This window comes from Columba livia, chromosome 15 (assembly GCF_036013475.1).
Source record: "Columba livia isolate bColLiv1 breed racing homer chromosome 15, bColLiv1.pat.W.v2, whole genome shotgun sequence".
NCBI classification, from domain to species: Eukaryota; Metazoa; Chordata; class Aves; order Columbiformes; family Columbidae; genus Columba; species Columba livia.
In genome coordinates this window covers 10501053-10525355 of record NC_088616.1, presented here as the reverse complement: position 1 = coordinate 10525355, position 24303 = coordinate 10501053, and the positions used below count along the sequence as shown (strand labels likewise).

Here is a 24303-nt window from a genome sequence, read left to right as displayed (position 1 = left end):
AGGTGTGTGGTTTTGTCCTTTGCTTCCTGCTGGTGCTTGGTGGAAGAATGAGATCCCCAGGGCCAGGGCAGCCGTCCCAGCCTGCCAGCTGGGCAGGGCTGGAGGGCTGGTGTGATGCAGAAGGCTGCATCCAGCTCCATCCTTTAGAGACCAACAAAGCTCTTCATTTCTGAGCAGAATCCAGTGTACCTTGTGGCTGGGACCAGCTGCTCCACTCCCCATTGGGGACAGGGCAGCAATCTGTGGCTGCACACGTTTGCTGCTGACCCTCTTGCTGCCATCCTGCTACCCATTGCAAGAAGCCATTCTTTTGGAGAGTCAAGAGTAGTGCTTGAGGATGAGCCAGTGTGGGTCTGCCAGCCAGAGGGACGTCGCTGCCTTCCCTTTCCTGTAGGCAGCTGGCAGCTGTGCGCCCTGCCAGCTGGAGTGGCGACATGATCAGCCAGCAAAGGCAGCATAACATTGAAGAGCTACTAGCACCTCATGGGAAACTCATTTTAAAATATTTTATTTAGGTGCATGTCTGTGAATTGTTCTGCTTCTCTCCCCCTTGCTCCACAGCACAGAGAACACTGCCTGGTTGGAGCCCGTGGTTCTTAGTGAGGACAGGATGGGAACACAGCCAAGGGCACAGAGCACCCAGGACCACGCGCTGTCTCCTGTGAACAGGCTGCTATGGGGGTGCACCAGGTGGGACAGGGGGATGGACATGGGGTCAGGAGGAGGGGAAGGGTGGACTCTGGGCCCAGGCAGGACAGAGCGCTGCGGCTCTATATTAGCAGCACTACTCCTCATGGGTTTGCCTTGTGTTTGCTCTAGGAAGTCACGATGAATATGGATGCAAGTGTGCAAGGAGCTAGGATGGGTAATTAGAGCGGAGCCCTGGGAGTGGGAGCTCCTGGGCTGTAATCGCTCCCGAGGGAGGGAGCGGGTCCTGGGGAGCTGCAAGATGCCCCAGGTTGATCCCCCAGGTTGTGCGTGCTGCCTCTGCGCTGCCGTGGGACTGGGGCTGCTGCCATCCTCTCTGAGGATCCAATTGTACCTGCCTCACGGGCGTGCGGTGCAAGTCTAAGTTAATTAACGCTCATAAAGCCACTCGGCATCCTTGGAGAAGAGCAAAGTATCATAGCTGCTGTTATGATTTGCTAGGCAATGCAATTAGTTTAATTTCAGAGAGTTGCCAGCCAGGCAGCCCTGTCCCCAGCCGCCGCGCCGTCCCTGTCCCTGTCTGCACGCTGCCATGTGCACAAACAGCTCACGCTGTCTGCCCGGGGGAGACAGCAGCACTCGGGTCTGCCCTGTGTGACCATCTCTTCCACTGCCCCTCCCTGTTCTTGAGTCATCCCCTGTTGTCACCCTTGTGTCCCATTAATGGCCTGATGTCATCGTGACCTGTGGCACTGGTCACAGCAGCCACTAGTGATTTCATGAACAGATGAAGAATAAAAGTCATTGCATTTATCCTGGCTGCCTGCCTCGATGTGAGCTCTGGGGATGCTGATCCGTGCTCTCCAGCTGCAGAGGGGCTGGATGACACCCTTGTACCATGGCGCAGGTGAAAGATGGGCATCCAGCCCCTGCTCCAGTGACAATCTCCTTTGCCTGTGTTACCTCTGGCCAGCAGATGTGTGGGACAATCTGTGTCAGGCGAGCTCCAAGCTCTTGGTAGGGCTGAGCTGCTCCTGTGTCCCAAAGGGTGGGGATGGCTGTGGGGACAGGCAGAGCCCCCGTGCGCAGCCCCGAGGGGGACAGGGCTCAGCCTTTCCAGTGAGACCCGAAATAATTTGATTTCTTGCTTCTCTGCAGGCTGCCAGGGAAGAAAGCCTGGCCTTTCCCATTGTGCCCCCTCTCTTCACAAACCCAACCTTTGTTTCCAGCTTCTTTTCCCTCCCCAGACATGAAGACTGGGGCCTGTCATCTTTTACCTTCACAGCAGATGAAGATGTCAGGGAGCCTGACTAGCTGTTTAACAGATCTGCCATTACCTTTTTCCTCCTCCAATTCTTGAATCATTTCACAGGGATCCAATTTTCTCATTCATATTCACTCCTGCAAACAGATTTGAAGAACTCTTTGTTAGTTGAAATAGTCTCTGAAATGTGCTGCTGTATTTCTTTTTGCTATTCTAATTAGCCTTTTAACTCAGTGCCGCTTGTATTTATAGATGGCTAATCCTCCCTCTTCAGTCCTCCTCCTCCTCCATAGCAGAACATTTCCACTGTTTAAAAGCTGTTTGCTCTTTCCTGTTTTCTGTTTCCCAGCCCCTTTGCTGTTGCTGTTTAAACACTCCAGCTCTTGACTGAGCCTCGCGATCAGACGCCGGGTCCCCTTTGCTGCGGCACCTTTCCTGAGCGCGATTCAGCTCCCGGCTGGCACACGCCTCTGAGCAGCTGCCTTGCTTCTCTCCTTCGAGATTATTTCAAGACCGACTATTTTAGCTGCTCAGCTCCTACCATCCGCTCCTGCAGAACGGGCAGCCCAGGCTGGGCAGGAGCGCAGCCCCAGCTCTCGTGCGCCTTTCCAGCCGCACTAGCGTGGGCAGGAGCCTCTGGCACATTCTCGGTGACCACGGTCTCGTGTCCTGCCACGAGCTGTGACCATCCAGTGCAACATCCTGTTCTGAACATCTTGGGTTCCTACGCTCAGAACAGCTTCTGCATCTGTGCAAAGGAGGCAATGTAACCAGTTTTGTGTCCCCGTCCATCATCCTAATTAATCACTGTAGTTTAAAATACGTTTTTACTTTTTGATGCTTTTATGTACTTAGGAGCTTGGATGAATTGTTTTGCTACAGTTTTTCATTAAGCTCCTCAGCTTAGCGTTGGTGAGTGTGTTGTGCTTCCCCAGGGTGGGGGTGTAAATATGCATTATCCCCCCAAAGTCGGTGGGAGAGTACCCCATAAGAACCCTTTTTGCTGCACGCCTCTAACCCTTGATTTAGGAACAATTCCATGCTAATGCTTTAGCTCTGCATTTATGAAGCTTAAGATAACTCAGAGCTCTTCTGGAGCAATGCCAAATTGTGGTATAAAATATCAAAATATCTTGTATGGTGCAAAGCTTTATCTGTAGGCTGGAGATGTAGGGCTTTCCCTTTATGTGGCCCTCCTGCCGAAGCTCTTCATAGCATGGTTTCAAAGAGCGAGGATGCAGGAGATCTGCAGGTTTAGTGCAATTCCTAAATGCAGATAAGGCTTAGAGCCCTCGCGCCAGGTAGGAAGATTCCAGTGGCAGTTAAATGTGCTTGATTGTGCAAATCTCTGGCTGTGGCAAGGAGGGATGGGGAGCAGAGACAGATGGTCTGGCACATAAAGCTCACTGGGAGCCTGCTAAAGCACACGCTCTGAAAGGCGTTCTAGTTGCCTTGTGTCAGAGCCCTTTAAAGACACAAAGGTGAGAGTGACAGGAGTCCCAGCACTGCGGGCTGGTCCCACTGCCCCAGCTCAGGGTTCTCTGCTCTCTGTCTGCCTTAGGCTGGGCTCAGAGGGTCTCAGCGTGTGGTGACCACGCAGCAGAGATCACTGGGGCTGCGAGGCTGGAGAGCATCCCTGTGGAGGGGGAGATGCCCCTGGCAAAGGGGACATGGGCGCAGTACCATGTAGGGCGGTTGGAGCTGCAGGCCGGGCATGGGACTGCTGGTCACCGGGAGAACATGCTCGTCTGGGTGGGGAGCAGAGTCCCAAGCCCAGCTCAGTGCAGACAGGGAGTGCAGCGGGTTTAAATACAGGACAATGACGAGTGCAGGGCGAGGAGGTTGCACTTGTCAGGGCCTCCGACAAGACGGAGAGGAAACCAGGACTTCTTAATACCACATTTTAAAATGTGCGTATCTGTTACTAGTGAGTTATTTGCTCCACATAAAATATTAGTCCTTGTCAAGATCTATCTTTCCTGTGCATAAACTGCATATTTTTATGCCTTGTTTCTTTATTCAATATCTCTGCTCCCAAAATTCATCTCCATTTTGTCATTTGCTCAATTCTCTTCGTGTTTGCATGGCATTTATGAGATAGCCACAGCATTAATCCCTCTGCCTTGGAACCTCACCAAGCCCAGCCGAGGGGCTGGCAGTGCCGCAGTCTCCTGCCGACACGGGGTCTGCCGGGCAGGACCTGGTGCCAGGAGATGCTGCACGGACAGGCGGCTGTGGGTGGGCGGCAGCTGCCCAGGACGCTGGGGTTTGTTCCAGGAGAGGTGCTGAGTCTCAAACGCAGGCTCCGGCCCCAGGCACAGGGACCAGCTTGCTCCAGCTCCCTGGACGTGGTGACCTGCCCTTTGGTCTCAGCAGGCACCAGCCAAGTACAGAGCACCAAGAGCTTGAGCGAGCATGAAAAGCGGAGGCTGTGCCAGCATCTCTCGTGCTGCTACACGACTGCTGCTTCAGGAGCACCTGGGCAGACACTGGGACCAACCCTGAGTTCCGCAGGCGTTTGATAAGGAGAAGTCAAGAGGTTTCCAAAGGTCAGTGCCTCAGCAGTCGCCATGTGGGTGATGTGGGGAGCCCACCCTGCCCCATGCCCCCATGCTCAGGGGCTCTGAACAGCCCCTGAAGCTCTGCAGAGGGACACCTCTGTAATAATTCTCTGCTCCCAGAGACAAGGAGGGTCCAGAGATCTCAGAGAAGGGTTCACGATGAAAAACAACTTTATTCCATTTAACACTGGTTCATAGCATAGGAAAAAGTTTGAAAAGCTAAACCAAGAAAGCCCACTAAGAGTAGATTTAGCTACCAGGATTATTGGGCTGCCTCAGTGGCTCAGTCTGCAGCAGCACCTCCCCGGTGCGGTGAGGTGTCCCAGCGTCCCTCATCCCCATCAGATCTGGCATCTCAGCATCTTGTGTCTGGCTCCGGGCTGTCACCTGGAGGAGATGGGATAAACCTTCCCTGCCGCTGCTCCCAGCCCTTTCCCAGCCTCCCCAGATTTGCCTTTCAACCTTTCCCCCAGACTGGCATTCCCTAGGCTGGTGTTCCCTGCTCACAGCCTCCTCAAGACCTTGCAGTAAAACTTTACCTGTCATTTATCATGAGATGTATTAACGGTACAAACAATCTCTTAGCTTTCTTTTATCTCAGCATGCCCACCATGTGCTTTACTCATGGCTATTAGCAGCACAGACAAGAGACTAGGCAGCAAGAGGATGTTTCCTAATTTGCTTTCCTCACCCTCTTATATTCGGGCAGGTGCTACCACCAGTCTAATCTGAGAGTAGACTGGCAAGAAGTTTATAGTATGGAAGAGGTTAAAGTTTTGTGTGTCATTATGCACAAACCAAGAAGATTTCTGTCCGTTTCCCAGTCCACTCTATATTTTTTAAGCACCATAAATCTGTCTCCTTGCTGCTAAAGCCAGCAAGAAATCACGCATCGCCGTGTCAGTCTCCAGTCAGTTGCTTGTCCTGATTTAAGCAAAACCATGCAACTGGTTGCTACTGTACGCGAATGCAAAAGTAAATGCCTCATCTGTGATGCTGCTGGTGGTTCTGCAATCATTAATCTAATGAAACTGGTAATAACTCTTGAGGATGTGGTTCTGGGTGAAATCTCAGCTCAACCAGAGACATGCTGTGCAGCCCGTACATTCAGGGAGTGATTTGTCATCTGCAGGATGGAGCCACCTGGAATAAGCAAGACGACTCCTGGAAAAACGAGATGCTGCTTTTTGCCGGGAGCGTTTGCTGCAGGAGCTGTGTGTGCAGCCCCAAGCCCGCAGGACCCGGCCGTCCCTGGGACAGGGACTGTCACGCATGACATGAAGGAGCGAGAAAGGGCAGCCAGTGGAGAGACAGGAGGTTTCTTCTGTCTGGGAAAGGGCTTTCTTTGATTTGCCTGCGTGGAGAGGTCTGTTTGCTGTGTGGGGATGATGCACCCTGATGCCCATGGTGGCATTTCCCGCCACTCAGCTGTAGACGTGCTCCCACGGTGGTACCCAGGGCGATGGGGACCAGAAGCAGCCCACACTGCCCCTGCTGAGGACACCGCGCCGCAGCCGGGAGACCATGCTCTGGTAAACATTGCACCATTTTGTCTTCTTTATGGCTGGAGGCTTTTACAAGAACATGCAGTTTTTGTCTGCGCTCCAGCAAGAGGAAGAAGGATGCTTCTAATCCGGTGCTGGAGAAATTGGCTGAGGATCAGAGATCTGTGCCAGCCCCCTTTGCTCTCCCAGAATCTGCAGCAGAGATCCCTGGTAGCATTTCTTAACCGTTCTTTTTGCCACGAAAAAGCTGCTAAGTAAAAACCTGAACAGTTTGCAAACTAAAGTTGATTTTGATGAACCTTCAGATTTTCAAGTGTTTGGAGGAAAAGTTTGATTGTTGACAGAACACCTTCTTTCAGCTGCTCTAGTGAGCAGGTTTGAAAATGAGTCAGAATTTGAAGGCTTAATTAATTCAGACCTAGCATGTGGGGAGAAAAAAAAAAGAAAGAAAGAAAAATACCACTAATAGGGCTGAAATCTAGGAAGGCTGTATTTTTTCCGAACCCCAAATAATTCACTGAGAGATCACAACATTTTCCAAGAAGTTGATCTTTCATCCATATGGCAAGAGCTTTTGATGTTTCAAAGTCTCTCCAGGAGGAGAGAACCATTTCTGGTTGGTCTGTGAGCAGGATTTCCCACAGACAACCTGGAGAGGTGTCTGGATGGACCGGGCGGGCTGAGGGTAGAGCAGGAGCTGATTTCCAGCCTGAGGACAGAGATGGGGCTGGTTTCCAGCCCACGGATAGAACAGGAGCTGGTTTCCAGCCCAGGGATAGAGCAGGAGCTGGTTTCCAGCTCTCCAGCCCTGTCCCAGGTCCCGTGTTCCCAGCACACGTCCAGCCAGGAGTGTTGCTCATGAAGACTTTCCCAGAGGCAGCTGTGGCTGTGGGGAGCACCTGGACAAGCAGGAATTCGGGGTTTGTTGCTTCGTGTTTGTCATTCTGTCTCTGCTGGGGCTTGTGATGCGGGCAGTTCTGGAGTTGCCCTGAGACCTGCGGGGCTGCTGCCCCATGTGAGCTGTGGCTCCTGGGATGATGCTGGTTATCCACAGGTTTTATGCACTCCCGAGGGGGCAGAGGGAGGAAAGTTTATGGCTGCATTTATGAGGAGCATGAGATTATCTGCATACGCTGAAAAAAATCACAGATGCTGTATAAAGAAGGGAAAGTACCATCCTTCAGCAAATGAATTGGTATTAGCCTGCAGTCAAAGAGGATCTTAAATTATTGTTGTCTTTTTTGTGTTGCTGTACAGTAGTTTAAAGATAAAAGCCATCTGGGAAGAGTTCAGATAAGTTGTGGGGGAGCCAGAGAAGCTCAGATGTTCTGACTGCAATGTGCTGCCTGCAAGTGTTTCTGTTTCCCCCCCGGGTTCAGGCTGATAAAGCTGCGATACCCAGGGCTGGGCAGCCCAAATCCCACCCAGGTGCTTCAGCCTTTTCCCTGTGGAGTGTCCTCTGTCCCAGCATCTGCTTTTGCAAAGCAGCATTGCCTCTGCAGATCCTGCTGACTGTAGCTGCCTGGTGGAAACACCTGCTCATTAAGCAGTGCTGGCTATAAATTCACTTTCTTTCCTTAGCATGTATTATTATTGCATTTTCCCCAAACCAGGAGCTGCAAGCCCTGATCAGAGGGCTGCCAGCTCATGCCCATCTCCCTGTTGCCCAGGACATCTCCATCACTGCGCAGACCAGACAAGGTGTTTGCTCCCGGTCTCCCAGAGCTGAGGCGTGTGCCCTGGTGTGCGGTGACCCCCTTCAGGCTGTCCCCAGGCCCAAAGAGGTGACCGGGATCCCTGGGTGCGACAGCCCACCCAGCAGAGGAAGGTGGGGGGGCTGCAGGGCCCTGTCCCAGCCGATCACCGGAGTGCAGTCAAGGGCTTTGCCTGGCCTGCAGCTGACTGCAGTGAGGCTAATGGAGTGAAAAGCCCTCAAAGCAGCTGGCCCCTGCCTGGTTCTGTAATTTAAACATGGGTTCATTAGAAATAATTAATTTAGCCTGCAGCAGAACGGCACAGGGAGAGCAGCACGGCTTGCGCAGGAGCTGGCATGTGATGTGAAGGGGAGCTGTCAGCACCACGAGTGGAGGAGCCCGGGAGTGCAAGTCTTGCCGGCACCCCTGGTCCCCTCTGTCCCTGGTCCCCTCTCTCCGTGGTCCCCTCTGTCCCTGGTCCCCTGCATTCCTGCTGCGCTCTGCCCCTGCTTCCCACTCCCCTCCATCTCCGCACCTCTGGTTCCTTTCTCTGGGGGCACGTGCAGAGACAGGGTTAGGCAGCACTGCTGGCCCCAGCACCCCCGGCTGCGGTTGTTGCTTGAAGACATTAAGTGGCATTTTGGACCATTCTTGGGAGGTTTTTGGTGGTTGCTCCCCGGGCAGTTTTACACCAGTCCAGTTTTACAGCAGTCCTTCACGGCTGGGGCACTGTGAGAGCTAATTGTGCAGAGTGCTCGTTAGAGCCGGTGACCTGGAGCACTTTTCTTGCAAGACCTTTCCAAGAGGGAGAACCACCCGGGACCAGCCCCGGTGAGGTGGCGGTGGCCGTGCTCAGCGTGGCTGTGCCCGACGGGGCAGAGGGCTGGTAAGCTGTTCTCCCGGCAAGCTGGAAGCTGCAAGGCATTACTGTAATCTAGTCTGAAGGAGATAAAAGCGCGAACAAGCTTTGTGGAGTCAGACAAGGATAAGCACTGAGAAAGTCCGGAATGTTTTTTCAAATGATAATGGCTCTCCTTAATAAAATGCTAAATGCAACACTCCGGCAGGGCTGGAAGCAGCAAACGGAAAAGGCTGTGTGGCCGTCATAGCCCGGGAGTGCTGCCCGGGCAGCCACGGGCCAGCCAGTTGCAGCAGCTGGTTTCTGGTCCCAGCGCTGGTCTGGGCACCTGGAGGCTTCCCCAGTGCTGCTGCAGCCGGCACTGTCACCACCATCACCACCGGCACTATCACCACCAGCACCTCCCTGGGAGCAGCTCCCACTGCCCAGCACGGAGCCTGTGCTGGGGTGCAGTGCTGTGGGAGGTCCTGGTGCCCCACGCCGCAGGTGACATAAGGACTTGTCCTGCTGCCAGTGCTCAATGGGGACTGACACGAGTGATGTTAGACCTGCACTGGCCTTGCCGGGGCTAACTTACAGCCTTGGGACCGGTAGTGCTGGAACACAAGCTTAAATCAGGCAGGACAGGCACAGGGAGAATGAGTCTTTGAGAAAGTATATTACTGATTCCCCAACGGCTTCAAAATCTGTCTTTGTGTGGTGCTGCTTTTTGAATTGCTTGCATTCACACGGCAGCTTGAGGGGAGTGATAAGGCTCATGAATATGGAAATTATTCTCAGAGGGTGGAAGGGGGTTTGCTGGGACCTGGGTGTTCTCCTGGAATGCGCACGTCCTGGTTTTCTTCAAACACCATGTGCCGAAGTGATGGGCAGGTTGGGTCCGAAACAGCCCCTGGGCAAGCGCCCTGGCCAGGTCTGGGAGCCAGTGCAGCTGGAACAGGGACTGAGACACGTAGGGCCGGTTGCTTCTCCAGAGCAAAGCCGGGGCCCATGGAGGTGCCTGGGGAGCTCTGTGACAGCAATGAGGCATTACCTGTGCCTGCGCAAAGGCACCCGGTTTTCCAGCAATCGCTGTGGGACTGGGGTGGACCCGTGGTCTGCAGGAACAGGCCTGTCCCGTGTAGCATGCGTCGTCCCTGCCAGCAGCACAGCCCAACAGCACAGCCCAGTGTCGCGCTGTTTGCCCAACACAAATGGAGTGGTTTCCCAGTTTCTTGGTGTTGAACGCTCCTCTCCCTGCTCATCTGCATGCCAGATTGCAGCGGACATTCCCCTTGCTCCGCACAGATGCCCGTGTGCTGCAGCCTACCCGGGACACGGGCAGCAGCCGAGCCGGCGGCTCACGATGGACATGCAGAGTCCCGGTGCCCTGGGTTTGGGGTGCCCAGCTGCAGCCTGTGCCAGCAGGTCCTGCTGCTCCCTGGGATGCCCCGCTGCTGCTGGCCTGCTTCAGTGCTGCTCAGGTCCCCCAATGGTGACAAGAGCTCCCAGTGCCAGGGCTCAGCATCGCAGTCCCGTGAGCTCTCCAGTGCCCCCCAGTCACAAGCTGGGGCACGGTTGCCACCACTCGGCACTGTGCTCAGCACAGGGGCTCGTTGCACTGGGAGGTGCTCTTGGATGCTGCTCCAGACTGCTCTGCATACATCCACTGGTTATTGATCGCTCTGAAAATCTTTAAAGATTAACTTCTGGGAACAAATATAACATCTTTATGGAGCGCCGGGAACAAACTGCTTTAGCATTCGGGTGGCTGCTGTGTTGCACAGAGACATCTGTTTGCAACAGGACGCACAGAGCAAATGATCTGTCAGCGTTCAAGGGGACGTGTCCTACAAGCGGCTGCCTGCCCTGCGCTGGCAGGTAAAGGTAACCTTGCATCCATCGCCGCGGCACGAGTCGCGCTCCAAGACTCTGTTAGCAACACTTGTTACTGCACCGAGTACCCGGCATGTGCTGTAAAATCAGCCGATGTCTTCTCTGGTTTTGACCTCCAGCATCAGAACAGGCAGGGCACAGGCTCTGGAGGTGTGGAGGGAGCAGCCAACAGCAGCCGAATATGTCCCAGCCCTTTGGGTAGAATTTGTTTGCCACAGCTGTGGAGAGCTTTTTGGTTCCTGTGATTGCAGAGCGGCACAGGGCAGCAGAGTCTCCGTGACTAAAGGGAGGCTGGGAGGAACACTGGGCATGTTTTGTCATCTTGAAAAATGCACAAAGCGCATGGTGGCGTGTGGCAAGCAGGCTGTGCACAGCCGGGCAGAGCAGTACAGGTGCCACAAGCAGGGACCACGGCTGGCAGGTTTCACCCTCAGAGACCCATGGGTTCAGCACTGGGGTTACCGTGTCCCAGGGCTCTAGGGAGGAGGTCAGTGCAGGCCCAGCACTGCTTTTGCACTCACTGCAGTGCACCCACATTTCTGGAATAGCTGCTGTAAAAACAGAATTTATTATTTGGGGTGATTTTATTCCTTTACCTTGCAGTTTTTGGTCATTCAGAGGCTGGCTGGAGCCCAGCATTCCTGCTGCAGCTGCTGTGCAGGAGCGGGTCTCTGGGAGCTGTGGGATGCTCTGGGTCACTGTGCAGTGATTTGTCTGGAACTGCTTCTGTCCCGCCACACTTGCTGAGAGCCTCTGCTCCCAGACAGCTGGAGCTCCTCTGTAGAATTGCGATTACCACTGTTTCTGCCCCAAAATGTTAACATGTGCAAAGAACAATCCAAACCCTTCAACTGTTTTTATTTTGTGGGACTGGCAATTCCGAGGGCCCCTGCAGCCGGTTCCAGTGCCCCCCAGCAGCTCCCTGTGCTGCACAAGGACTGCAATGTGAGGGGCTGCAGTGGGTGAAAGGTCCAGCACTCAGCTACAGACGGCATCTGCCATGCCTGGCAGCAGCCAGACCACCAGAAACCAGTGCTTGGCAACGCCTCACTCTTCTGGGGTTTGGCAAACAGCGGTCAGCACTCGCTGTGCTGCTCCTGCCCACCTGGAGAGTCTGCAGGCCCATGGCATGTGCACAAAGACTGTGCTGCAAAGGGACACCTGCTGCAGAGGGACAACCTGCTGCAAAGGAACAGCCACTGCAAAGAAACAGCCACTGCAAAGGAACAACTTGCTGCAAAGGAACAGCTGCTGCAAAGGAACAACCTGCTGCAGAGCCCAGCCTGTGGCAGAGCAGCAGAATGAGCATGGAGGGAGGGACCTGGGTAGCAAATGCTCTCACCAAGGAGGGAGACCTCGGCGAGTACATTGCTGCCTTGTCAGGAAAGCTGTGAAGGAGTGTGTCTTGACCCAGAGTAGTGCATCATCATTAGAAATCGCTCAGTGATTGACATTAGGAAAAGCAAGTCACATATTGGGTCATCCTGTCCATCTCATGAGCCAGCATTTGTGTGTTCCCTCTGGGATGTTTGCCAGGGATCTCTGACCTGTGTCACGCTGGGGAGTTTCCCCCTTTCCTGGGATGGCAATTCTCTTATTAACGCCAGAAAACTTTCTCACATATTCAGTCTGTGTTTTCCTTATGTTAATTTCTTGCCATTACAGTACCCTGATTAATTACTCTGTTTATGCCTCTAGAATATTTGCACGCTGTTGCCATTGATGCAGGAACACTTCACAGAAGAGAAATGTCTGTAGATCTGTAATTGCTTAATGAAGTGCTGTTAGACGGGAATCAAGATTATTCGCTGTTATCCTGGGTTTTGCAGAGCCTGTGTCTGTCTCTGTGGTCTGCAGAAGGTGCAGCTGTGCCCCGGTTGATGGTCCCCTTGCAGCCCGGCTGGCCTGGCACCAGCCTCCTGCTCCCCCTCGTCTCCTCCGCAGGTTGACTTTGCTGCCATTGCCTGAGCAAAGCGACGTCCAGAAGGATGTTCCCTTGTCCCAGGAAACACTGCTGCAAAAATGCAATAAAAAAATGGGGCAGGGCTTCTGTGTGGCTTTACCGACCTGCAAATGAGGGTAAAAAAATCACTGGGAAGATGCCGAGCAGTGAGTGCACAGGGGTGCAGGCTCCTTGGCCCCACTACCCCCGGTGTGCCTGCATTTGCACTCCTACCTGTCAGCTGAACCTGGCAGTTGTGTCTGTTTCCCCAGCTCTGGCTGTTTTTTTAGCGCCCTGGCACTTGGCGGCACCTCCTCCACAGACACGTAACGCTGTGCCTCCCCAAGCGGGGGTGAAATCCAGCCCGCTATGTGTTTCCCAGGTTGTCCCGTTTTCCCTTGTGGCATCGCTGAGACCAGCAGCAGGTGGGCGATGCTGGCACCGGGCTGCCCTGACATCCGCGTCGCTTCGTGCTCTGCCCAGCATCTCCCTGGCAGAGGGAGCTCACGGGGGCAGACGCTGGCTCGGCTGATACTTCCACAGCCGCAAAACAAAAAGATGCTCCGAAAGGTCTTCTGACCCCCCTGCAAGGCTCCCCTGCCTTCTCAAGTGAGAAGAAAAGGATCCATTAATGTTTAGCTTCATTTCTGTTTATCAAAGAAAAAAAAGCTTTTGTCAAGCATCAAAGACAGAATTTAGGACATGAAGCAAACTGCTTTGCTGTGGGCTTCTGAGAAACCAGAGGAAGAAAAACACTTGTTTGAGATGACCAACTGAACTGGTGAATCTGAAACCTGCAGTTTGTGTTCAGCCGAACCAAAGAGGCTCAAGAAATGACGTGTGTGCTGTGATCCTCTCTGGGGTCTGGAGCCCCATCTGGGTCTGGGTGCAGGGGCACCGAGGACGCGGCCTCTGCACCCGGCGGGTCAGGACCCTGCGCTGGGTCTGCGGCAGAGCCGGACCCGCTGCGCCAGAGCACCCGGGCTGTGCGGCGCTGGTGCTGACAGCGACGGCCTCAGAATGCCCAGAACAGGGTGAAGCAACTGCGAGGAAAATAAACATGTGGCCTCAAGTCTGGATGTGCAGTTTATTTTAAAACCTAATAACTCCAGATAATTGATAGTGGAGTGCAGTGTTTTCAACGCATTGGATTACGAGCGTCTGTCGCTCACAAGAAGCTGTAACCTTGAGCTATGAGACATTATTGGCAGTATTTAACACAAATCTGTTTTCCATCATTGTCAAATCCCACTTCAATATGCACCACAGGAAGAAAGCCGAATACTAAATTGATTTCTTTAATGGGAAGTGTTCTTCATGAGATACCAACCTGTGTGGAGATGCATTAATAGGATTACAATGGAACCTTTTTATTTTGCTTTATTTTTTTCTGGAGACTTTTAATGGAGATTTCCTATCCTGACACAGCCGCAACACGCTGCTTGGCCCCAGACAAGGCAGCTGCGTGAGGAGAACACCTTCCTCAGGAGATGGAGCCCATGAACTTGGGGCTGTTTCTGCAGTGGGTCTGCCAAGGAACAGCCCGCTTCAGGAACAGCTTGGGAAACAGCGGCGTCTGCCAAACACCAAAGGGCTCACCAGGCGCTGCTGACCAGGACGTGGTGCTGCATCCCGCTGGGACCTGGAGCACCCAGCGTGTCCCTCCCTGTCACCCAGCACATCCTTCCCTGTCACACAGTGCATCTGTCGCTGTCACCTGGCGCATCCCTCCCTGTCACCCGGCACGTCCCTCCCTGTCACCCGGCACATCCCTCCCTGTCACCCGGCACCTGCTGAGCTGCTGGCTGTGGGACAGCCCTTGGGAAGGCTGTGGAGAAGCACCAGTAGCAAAGCAGGAGAGCACAGGCACAGAGCAGAATGGGCACAGCGGCGAGGGGCTCAGCACCAGACCTGTCCTGAGCCGGCACAGCCAGTGGTGCCATGGAGCAGAGCAGGGATTGTGCAGCTGTTCTGGTGTTCCCTCTTTTCCCGACTGTTGCGAGTGCCTGAGCTTCCAGGGAGCAGTGAGGGTCAGGACACGTTGGTGCTGTGCCTGGGGCCAGGGGCCCCAAAATCAGCAGCTCCGGCCATTGTCCCCCCTGGGCAGCGCTTGAGGTGGATCACTTGTGCCAGGCAGGGAGGAGGAATGTTTGAATGTTTGCCTTCTCCGGGAGTTCGAGAGTACTGTAGTGATAAGGTAATTAATTACCTTCTTCAGAGTAAGCTAATTGACAAAGAGCTAATTGACTTTTAAAAGTTGCTCTTTCCCTTCCCTGGGCAGGGTGAAAGCCTCTGGAGGTTCCCTGGCTGCTCCTGCCCACGTGGCCCGAGCTCCTCGGGAGAACGGGGCAGATCCCAGGTTGGCTGCAGCCCCCCAGCCGCATCGGGGCTCCGGCAGAGCCAGGGAGCTGCAGCCCTGGAACAAGCCCTGGCGATTCCTGACTCAGGCGAAGCGTCGGCGCACAAACGGTGCCACATTGAAATGTCTGTGTCAGAGTCGTGGGCTACTGTAAAGTGGTTTACAAGTCTGGCTGGCAGAGCTGAGCCTTTTCTTGTGATATGCCGAGGATTTATGTCTGTAAATAGAGAGAAGATGTGTAGGAGGCGTAACTGATAACTGGGCTGCGAAGGGCGGACCCGTCGCAGGCTGAAGGTTTGCTGCTCGCAGCAGCCGTGGATGCACCGCGGTCGGTGCTGCCCAGCAGAGGATTGCTGCTGGAGCCGGCGCTGCGGAGCTGCACCGGGGGACGGTGACCTGCCAGGTGATGGATGTGTGCAGGGCCTTGGTGAGACTTAGAAGTCACACAGAGCACGGCTCTTCTCCTTCAGCCTATAACTGCACCCACCTGCACAGAAGCAGAAGTCCTGGATTTATTCCTTCCCTCTGCTCTGCCTGTAATGTCTGGGTGTATCGGCTTTTATCATGTGATAAAAGTGGCTCAGTGAAGCCTGACTTTGTGTCAAACACAGTGTAATATTCTGGAAACACAACCCCAGCAGCGCACATCCGAATGGCGGACGCGCAGCGCTCGGGATGAGGCGGCAGATGTCCCATCGGTCAGGACACGGCAAATCCCATGCGTGCAGCACGGGGGCTCTGCTGGAGCAGCTCTGCGGCAGGAACCTTCCGTTACTTTCCGTTGCAGACTTTTACCTTTGGACCAATGAACTGGGAAGGTTTTCTTGCTCATTAAAAGCCCAGCATTAGTATGCAGATGAAAATGCAAATCAGCCTAGATGAGACTTCCTGAACAGCAGTGGAAGTCAAGGATTTAATCTAGCCTGATGTTGGACGTAGTTTAAGCTCCTCGAAACAAGAACACATAACCTGATGCAAAGATTTCATCTCAGTAAACCTCCCTTTCAACAAGCAAGCTCCAGGAGCCTTTGTTTGCCTTAGCAATGATGTTCAGGCAGAGGTGACGTGCTTGGCACAGGTCCCTGCGCCCGAGAGCATCTCCGTTGCGGTGCCTCTGCCCCAGCATCACTCCGTGCCGCAAGCTGTGCCACTTCACCGCCAGCACCCCCAGCCAAACCTGCTCCTCCGCAATGCACCGGCCTGAGCCTCCTGCCGCTGCTCTGGGTGGTCAGTGACTGGGCTGGACCCTCTCCCAGGATGGTGTTCATGAGCGTCTGTGCTGCTGCCTTCAGAGACCTGGGACGGCATTTCCCTCTCTCTTCTGTCCACCTCATGGTTCGGGGGAAACCTGTTTCATGCTTTTCCGGTCCCTTTCCAGGAACCCGCCTGGCTGTCTGCTGCGGACCAGGGTGTTTTTTCTGAGCCGTGCTGGAGTCTTGACTTGGGCGAATGAACCGCATCCCTCTGAGTTTTAGTATTTTGTCATAAGAAACTAATTGTCATCTCTGTGCCAGATTCAGGGGTTTCTTCTGCCAAATCCTACCCGCTTCCCTTCAGCATAGAGGCCAAAGCTGTGGAAGAGCCAGCCTGGCCCCAAAATTTGATCAGAACTTGCAGTGACTCAGATTGCCAGCTACAAGTCTCCAAATCCAAACAGAATTCATGGGCTGCAAAGCTGGTGAACTGCCGAGCCTGAGGGTGCCTGGAGCAGGTCAGCCGGCGATGCCGAGTGCGGTGGCTGCGGGGCCAGCGCTCCTGCCCTTCCATGGGGAGCTGCAGCTGCACCCGCGGTGTGGGACAGGGAGCGGGTACCCCCGCTGCCCACCGCTCCAGCGGCTGCTGCGCCAGGCTGCGGGAGCCAACGCGACTGTCCCTGTCCCATGGAGCTGCCGGGATGGCACATGGGGCCGCCGTGCACCAGCATTCAGGGATGGCATCTCGGCGCAGGAGCCTCCAGGCCCCAGGTACAATCGGGCTGCAGAAGGGCAGGCTGAGGGGAAGGACTCAAGCCTGGAGGAGCAGCAGCCCATCTTACTTAATAAGTGAGCACTTCATTAAAGACCCAGTCCTCAGGAGCTGTACGTAGGAGATGTAGGGACAGAAAAACTTCAGCAAGAGCAAGCTGGGAGGCTGTGGGCTTCGCAGACCTTCCTTCCGGAGCTGGAAAGCCTTCCCACCAGCAGCACCAGCCAAGAAATGCTGGCAGCACCAGGCAGCCAGCGCAGCCTCGCTGCTCCATCCTCGCACATAAATTACCTCCAGGCTCTGAGCTAAACAAAGGGCCCTGAAATAATTCTGCATTTTAATAAAGTCAGCGTTCGTGCCACTGTCATCCTTACAGAAGGGGAATTTGCACTTCTTTCTGCCAGGCGCTCTGCACAGCCTGCTGGCTCTGGAGACCAGCCGCGCTCTCCTGCGCTCCCCACCAAGGACTAACTTACGTTTTGTTGCTTAATCACTCTAACACGAGAAATGCAGGGTAGAGCTGCTCTAAGCCCCAGACTAGAGAGCACACTAGCATCTCAAAAGCCCTCTGATGTACAAGTTCATCTGAAAAAGCTGTGCTCTCCGAAGCGCTTCTGTTGGTGCCCTGGCTGTCCCCAGCCTGTCCAGCTGCTCCTGCCTGATGTGCCCCAGAGCCAGGGGAGGAGGAACTGGCACTTGCACCTCTGCTTTATATCACTCTGAAATCACAAACAGCGGCTTCTCCCTCCCAAGGGAAAGGCATCCCCGGCCTTACAGCCCATGACAGCTGTGTCTCCTGCAGCCTCCCACGGTGAGCTGGTGGGTGCCGAGCATGCGTCCCCTGCCTGGGGCTGCCCGCAGCCCCCTCAGCCGATGACGGTCCCCTCTCCTTCTGTGACAGTCCCCTCTCCTCAGCCCCCTGTGTGGGACACATGGGCCATGGCAGTTTGTCCACTCCAGAGGCTGCTGCCTTTCCCCATGGGAGGCATGGTTGGGGCTGCAGCACGAGTGTGTCCTGCTGAGGCGCTGGGGCTGCAGTGGATGAGAGGCACCGGCCTGCTCTGGGGACACCCCCTCAGTCTGTCAAGGTCCCTCTGGTGCAGGATTGCCACAAGCTGAGCAAAGCTTAGTGCCCTGGGGGGTGTTGTGCAGGGCTGCGGTGCCTCCATTCAGTCCCTCTCGTGCCCCCATCCTGCTCCCCCCGCTGCAGCTATGCCGGGGCCTCCCGCTGCGGGGGAACACTGCCATCCTAGCTTTTGGCATGTTCAATTACTGTCAGTTAATGATGATTAATTTACAATTAACGGCCTCTAAAGGGTAGTGTGTGTGTTAAATAAATATTGATCTTTCATTTGTGGCCACAGATATATTACCCCAGTTACGGGAAGCGTGGCAGTGGGGAGGGCTGGGCTGCTTGTGCTCACAGCCCAGCGTGGGAGGAGCTGCCCCGCGGCACCGAGAGCTGGTGGGTCTGTCTGACCGTGGTGCTGTGCAGTGCTGCCGGGGCAGCGGTTTCCGCTCGGCCTGTCCCAGCCGGAGCTCTGGCTGCTCGGGCTGGGTGAGGGCTGCTGCGCCCGGGGTGTTGCAATAGCGACTGCAAGTGCTCGGTGCTGTTCCCACTTGCGGCATGTGTGTGAGAGCAGAGGGTGCTGCAGTCCAGCCCAAAGAAACGAAGGCCATTTCAGCAGGCACCAGAGCCAGCGCATCCAGAGTGCAGGAGCTCAGCAGGGGTTTCTGCAGTGCCGTACAACTCTTCTTTCCCACCGGGGATCTTTTCCACACACAGGTGATGCAGGAGGTGGGAACGCCATCCCACTCCACAGCCCAGCAGCTTCCGAGCGATCTCTTCTTCTTTTCCCCAGCACGTTCCCAATCACCATCCCTTCTCCAGGAGCTGCTCCCCATTCTCTGCAGAGCATTTCTTGGAAGCACGCTCACAAGGAGAATATAGTTTCTGGCTTTCTATTTGAAGCATGTATTTAAAATGATGCTTTTGTTCCAAATGAATGAGTTGATTCATTCAGAAGTGCAGTTTCTGTTTTTGTATCAGTGGAGCTGTTTATGCTCATAGTGTCCATAAAACTGTTATTTTAGTCCTGACACTGATGCTTATGAATAAAATTTAGATCTCATTCAGAAGTACATTAGCTGTAGCTATTTGGCTTCTTGTTAAAGCATTAATTTTTATTGAGAAGACTACAGTGCCAAGCAGCTCCTTCTGCGTCTTGCAGCAAACTAAGTACCTTAAAGTACAGACTTGGGTAAGACCAAATCACAGCACGTGCTCCCCGCGCCCGGTCCCCTCGGGTCTGAACGCTCAGTGTGCAGCTGGTTTTGTTGTGCTGTGGGGTCCCGGTGGGACTGCCCGGGGTGAGCAGGGGTGGCGGGAGCAGCTGCTCAGGAGGCTCCGGGGTCTGCTGGAGCCATCAGTTTGCTGGCACCGCTCTGTGGATTCATGGCGGGCTGGATGTTGGGTGTACTGGAGCCAATTAGCTCTCCCATGTATTTATTGCACTTTTTTGCTTGAAGCAAGCTGTTAAATGTCAAAAATACTTTAGCATTTTAGGAGAAAGATAATTTTTAATAGATTCCACCTACAAAAAGGAGCTGACTGGCAGAATATTAAACTCAGGGAGATTTATTTTTAATCCGTGCCTCCAAACAGCTTGAGATAACCAGTTTTGCATTGCTCCTGGCTGATTAATACTGCTGTCCCTTGCCTGTCCTCCTCACTTGGTGCTGTGGCAGCTGTGGCCTCTCACATCCCATTAACCTTGTCTGCAGAAGGGACACCTGGCCAAACTGAAGAATTAGCTCTTGTAATTAGGAATGTAAACATCACACACTGCCTGCTAACAGCCACATGTCCCATCCCCGCCTGCTCCCGCTGCTCGTTAGGGCACGGTGCCTCCAGCCGGGCTCTTCCCATCCTCAGCCTCCCACACACCAGCTTCCAGTGGTTCCTAAATGAACAGGCACATAAAACCCAAATCAAACCAAAAGTAGCTTTGGTTCTTCAAGGACTAAGACTGGTGCGTGTTGGTGCTGGTTGTGCTCTGGAAAAGGGGAGCAGAAGCGTTTGCCGGGAGAGCGCGGTGAGTCGTCCTCTCCCTTTGAGGAGCTCATTGATGCCCGTGACGTGCGGCAGGTACCAGCAGAGTGACAGTTTCTCAGCGATGGCAAATTGATGTCCTGGGTCTGTAAGCTGATGGCGCAGCACCGGGGCAGGTGCTGCAGTGAGGCCACCTGGGGTGACATGGGGTGACACAGGTGCTCTCTTGCCACCTCTGCCTGTGGTCCTACTAAGTTTAATTTTTAGGGTAAGCAGTATCAGTCTGTTCTCAGTATCAGTAGTAACTCCCTGGTGCTGGATGGAGCAATTAAGTAATTGTTCACAATACAGTAGGTTCTGAAAATTAAGGTGACTTTATTTGTTTCTCAGTAATATAATGAGCTATTTTGAGTGATGGTAGATTTAATGGCTAAATCAATATGTGTATTTAGTGTTATGCTTTATTTTAACACTAAGTGACATGAGATAAGCAGACTTAGAGAGTGTTAATTGGTTTGTGTTTAGCATTTACACTAATCAGAGTGTGCAGTGCTGCCCAGGGCTCTTCAGCACTAGTAATTCTGTTTATCCAAACCAGGAATTGTTTACTCTATTGACTGGAGTGGCATCAGTCTGTGTTTTCACTTACTTGAATGTTATACTGCATGTGTGAATTTAACAGAGGGTCCTGGCTAAACCTAAGCTGTGCTGCCCATAGTGTATATGGGGAAAAGATGGCTAAACAAACCCTGAAGAAAACAAAACACTAACAGGCACCTCTGTTGACAAAGTCACTGTGTGGAGACTTCATTGTTGCAAGTAAACAGCATTTGTTTTTCCTTTGTGGCTGGCACATTCCTTTGCCTTCAGTGTGCGTAAGGGAAGAGGAGCCCGTGCTCGCCTCCCTAGCTCCCCAGAGCTCCCGTCAGCCCTGTTGTGGGCTGGACCCGCAGCGCTGGGGCCACAGCACTCTGCTCGTGCACCAGGCACGGGAGATGGGGTTTGTCGCTGCGGCTGCGCTGCCCAAGCGGGGATCCTGCCTGGGGATGCAGCCTGTGGGTCTCTCTGCCTCCTCTGCAGTTGTGGCTGAGCCGCGTGGCCGGGCCCGTGGCCGCCTCGTGCTGATGGGAGCAGGTGTCTGGGGAAGAGCCGCTGGAGCATCCGAGAGCCCACACTGAGGCCAACCCACAAAATGGCTTGGAAACAGCCTCGCCACTGCTGCGTTCCCATCACCTGGCTCGTTTTTAATAGAGTTGCTTTTGGATAATTTAATTTTTCTCTGAACATTTGCTTCCCAGCTGAGCCCTTGGGGAGCACGGATCTGGTCCCCCGGGCCGGCGCTGAGCCCCTGGAAATGGGGGTGTCTGCTGGAAGCGCTGCCGACCCGTTCTGGGGCTGGGAGCTGCCTCCCGAGCCGTTCCCAGGGCCCTTCCTGCTGCAGACCCCACTCGCTGCTCCAAACCCCCTCACCACGGGGCAGCTGTGACGTGCAGAACCTGTGGGTTGTGCAGAACCTGCGGTGTCGCTCCCCCGGCAAGGCCGCTGTGTGTGAGGGTCAGACACCACAGGCTGCTCCTCCTGGCTGCTCTCAGCTGCACTGAGAGGCAGAACAAGATGAAATCCCTTTTATTTTGCAAAGTGCTATTTTATTGATTTCTGCCAAACAACCCCCAGCTCGGTCGTGGTGCCCCCAGCGCCGCCGCCCAGGAGGGGAGGGGGGAAGCCCAGAGTCGCTGTTATCTGGAGCTGCAGCCACGTTGTGACAGGTCCCGAGATGGACGTTAAATCACTTGTGCGGGGGAGAGTGAAGGTCTGTCACTGGGGCTCGGAGAGGAAGCTCTTCTGTACCGATCGCACTGACTGTGTGATCCGAGTCAGAATGAGAATCATAAATCTTGATTATTCTCTGTCTCAGCTGATTTGAACCAAATGCCTTGGACAGGGATATAGTTCACATCTCGCTGAAAACTGCAAAAAAAACTGATTAAATGTACAAACTGATATAAACAGCACTCTATCTGTGTTAATGCCCAAACTGTCACTGCTCAGGGGGAGGCTCCTGCGTGGATGGGCTCTGTCCCAGCCCAGAGCAGATTCCTGGGTGTTTCAGAGGCAGCTTTCTCCCCACTGCCATTTATTTTGGTACTTTGTTCCTGCGATGCTGGCTGTTATTATGATGCTGTCAATTACAGATGGCATCTTTGATTCTGATTGCACTTTGCTTACAATTAAGCATCCTATAGAAAAATGGAAATGCAGGGTCATTAACATAAAGTAATAATAAGGTAAACCATTCAATTATGGAGGAAAAAACATTTTGAATAATAAGGATATTGTATGCCTAAAAGACATTCAGATGCCAGTGTATTACCATTTTTGCATACATAATAAATGAACTTAAACCCCAAAATAATCGACAGAAGCACATAATAAATAGCTGTGCCCTTGGCAACAGCCTGGCTGGCATTGCTCTCTCCGGGCAGCAGAGCAACTCTGGGATAGAAGCAGGGAGTCCGGCCGGGGCAGCCGTGCAGGGACTTGGGGAGCCCTCAGACACCACAGGGCTGGTGTGACGCTGGGGCCACCATGGTGCAGTGTCACCTCTTGGTGCCATGGGGATGTGGGCGCTGCTGCAGCCGGCTTGTCTGTGGTGCTGAGCGGGGAGACGGGCGCTGCAGGGAGCGGGGGGGACGGGGCAGTCGGGGATCGCTGTGCCCGCAGCCGGGTTCTGCCCAGGGCAGCTGCTGGGCTCTGCGCCCGGATGCACCCGCTGCCTCACTGTGCATTGAAAACTCTGATACTGTGTTTTGGACAGCTGAGAGGTTGATGCAGTTGGGAAGATCTGGCTACCCAATGTCTATATGGAGGGATCTGGGACTGGCGTGGCTACCTCCAGCATCTGCTGTCCCCCAGGAGCGTGTCCTCGTCCTGTTCCCCTCCCCTGGGTCAGCCTCTGTCTGTGGCACCCGTGGGTCTGCACAGACCCGTCCCATCCCCAGACAGATCTCCAACAGGTGGCTGCAGGGGTCTGGGTGGCAGGAGGGCCCAGCTCCTTGTGCCAAAAGGCTCTGTGCCATGGGGCAAGTCCAGCTCCTTCCCCACCGCCCGCAGTGCCAGAGCTCAGCAGCGGGATGTGCACAATTACTGCTGGTGTTCAATCTCTGCTGCAGATATCGCTCCTCTGTTGTCCCTCTGTGACAATTCCCAGCCTTTTAGCTGTTGATGGCTTGCCTATTACTCGGCACTGTTAGGATAACATCCAGATACATCTGAAGAGTGGAATTTATTTACTGTTCTACCCTGAAAAGCTTTTAGCATGATACAGCAGCAGTGCTTTCACTTGGACTGGCATTATTGTCAGGGTTTTTTTACAGGTAGAAGTAAATTTTCCGGAAGGTGCAAAAGGACTCCTCACTATGTGTAGCTCAGCTCCATACTGGTACATTTTAATATTCCGTGTTCATGGTCTTCCTTCTCAGGAAGGGCCCATCTTTGGGAAACGGGAATGGTTTGAACAGCCCAGTTGAATCAAATCAGTATTTAAGGTGAACTGGGCTGTGTGCACGGCACTGTCTTCCTCTTTCTGTATCAAACTGGCTTTTCCAGGAACCGTAGCCTGCAATATCAATAGCATGTATTATTGGCAGTCATAAAACTTCCATAGATATTACTCAGCACTCAGCAAGGCAGAGCTGGATGGAAACACTTTGCACGGGTGCCTGCGCAGTCTCGTTTCCCTCCCTCCTATGTCGGTGGGAGATGAATGAGCTGTTGTAGCACTCAGGTGACTTGTACCCGTATGTTGAGGGAAACCTGGGCTGGGAACAGGCCACCATCACTTGAGCATCCTAGGAGGGAGAGGTGGACTCGGCCCCGCCGCTAGCCGCCTGTGCAGCCCGTGAGACAGGGCACTCAGGCTGGCGCTGCTTCACTCTGCCTGTGATTAATGCTGTAATTACAGCTGGGAGACGACACTGAGATATTCCCAGTGAACAGTATCGCAGCGCTTCTGTAGAGAATGGTAGTGAGGCTTAGTCAAAACAATTTTGACTGCACTGGGGTTAGAAATATGCATTTCCAGCCTTTTTCACAACCTTTTTCATGGCTGAGCACTGACCAACAATAAATCTTACACTAAAATTGGAGAGATGGGGCCAAATTTATCCCTGGTGAAACGATGTCACACTGAACACACATCTCCGTGCCCAGGACCGAAATTGCTTTGAGCCGGCGAAGCCAAGCGGCGCCGCGTGCCGTGAGCCCCCGCAAACAGTGCCGGCGTGGCTGTGCCAGCGGCTCGGGGGCTGGTTCCTCGGGGCTGGCACAGCCTGTGAGCTCGGCAGGGCTGCTGGCGAGGCAGGCGGGGGTCAGGGCACCCCTGGCATTCGGGCAGTGACACCACAGCAGCGCTGCCCCAGCTGGGACTGTCCAGTGTGTGTGCGAGCTGTGGAGGCAGCAGCCGGATCCCAGAGGAGATCCACTGGAGGAAAGAACAGAAGAAAGCAAGATTTAGCATTAAGATCATAATTTCAGATTGCATTGTGCAAGCATCAACAATCTATATACATGAGAGCCTTTG

The 24303-nt window shown here is 53.9% G+C and overlaps 1 protein-coding gene and 1 long non-coding RNA gene across 3 annotated transcripts in view; one reads left to right on the top strand and one right to left on the bottom strand.

Annotated features, from left to right (window-relative positions):
- The window catches only part of HS3ST4 (heparan sulfate-glucosamine 3-sulfotransferase 4), a 52622-nt gene that overhangs the window by 17865 nt on the left and 10454 nt on the right, over nucleotides 1-24303 (top strand). The window lies entirely within an intron of this gene.
- Nucleotides 21349-24303, bottom strand: part of LOC110361006 (uncharacterized) — a 170239-nt gene continuing 167284 nt past the window's right edge. For both annotated transcript variants that reach the window (XR_010466361.1, XR_010466362.1), the window contains one exon: nucleotides 21349-24204. This is a non-coding gene — a long non-coding RNA (uncharacterized LOC110361006). The remainder of the gene's footprint in view (nucleotides 24205-24303) is intronic.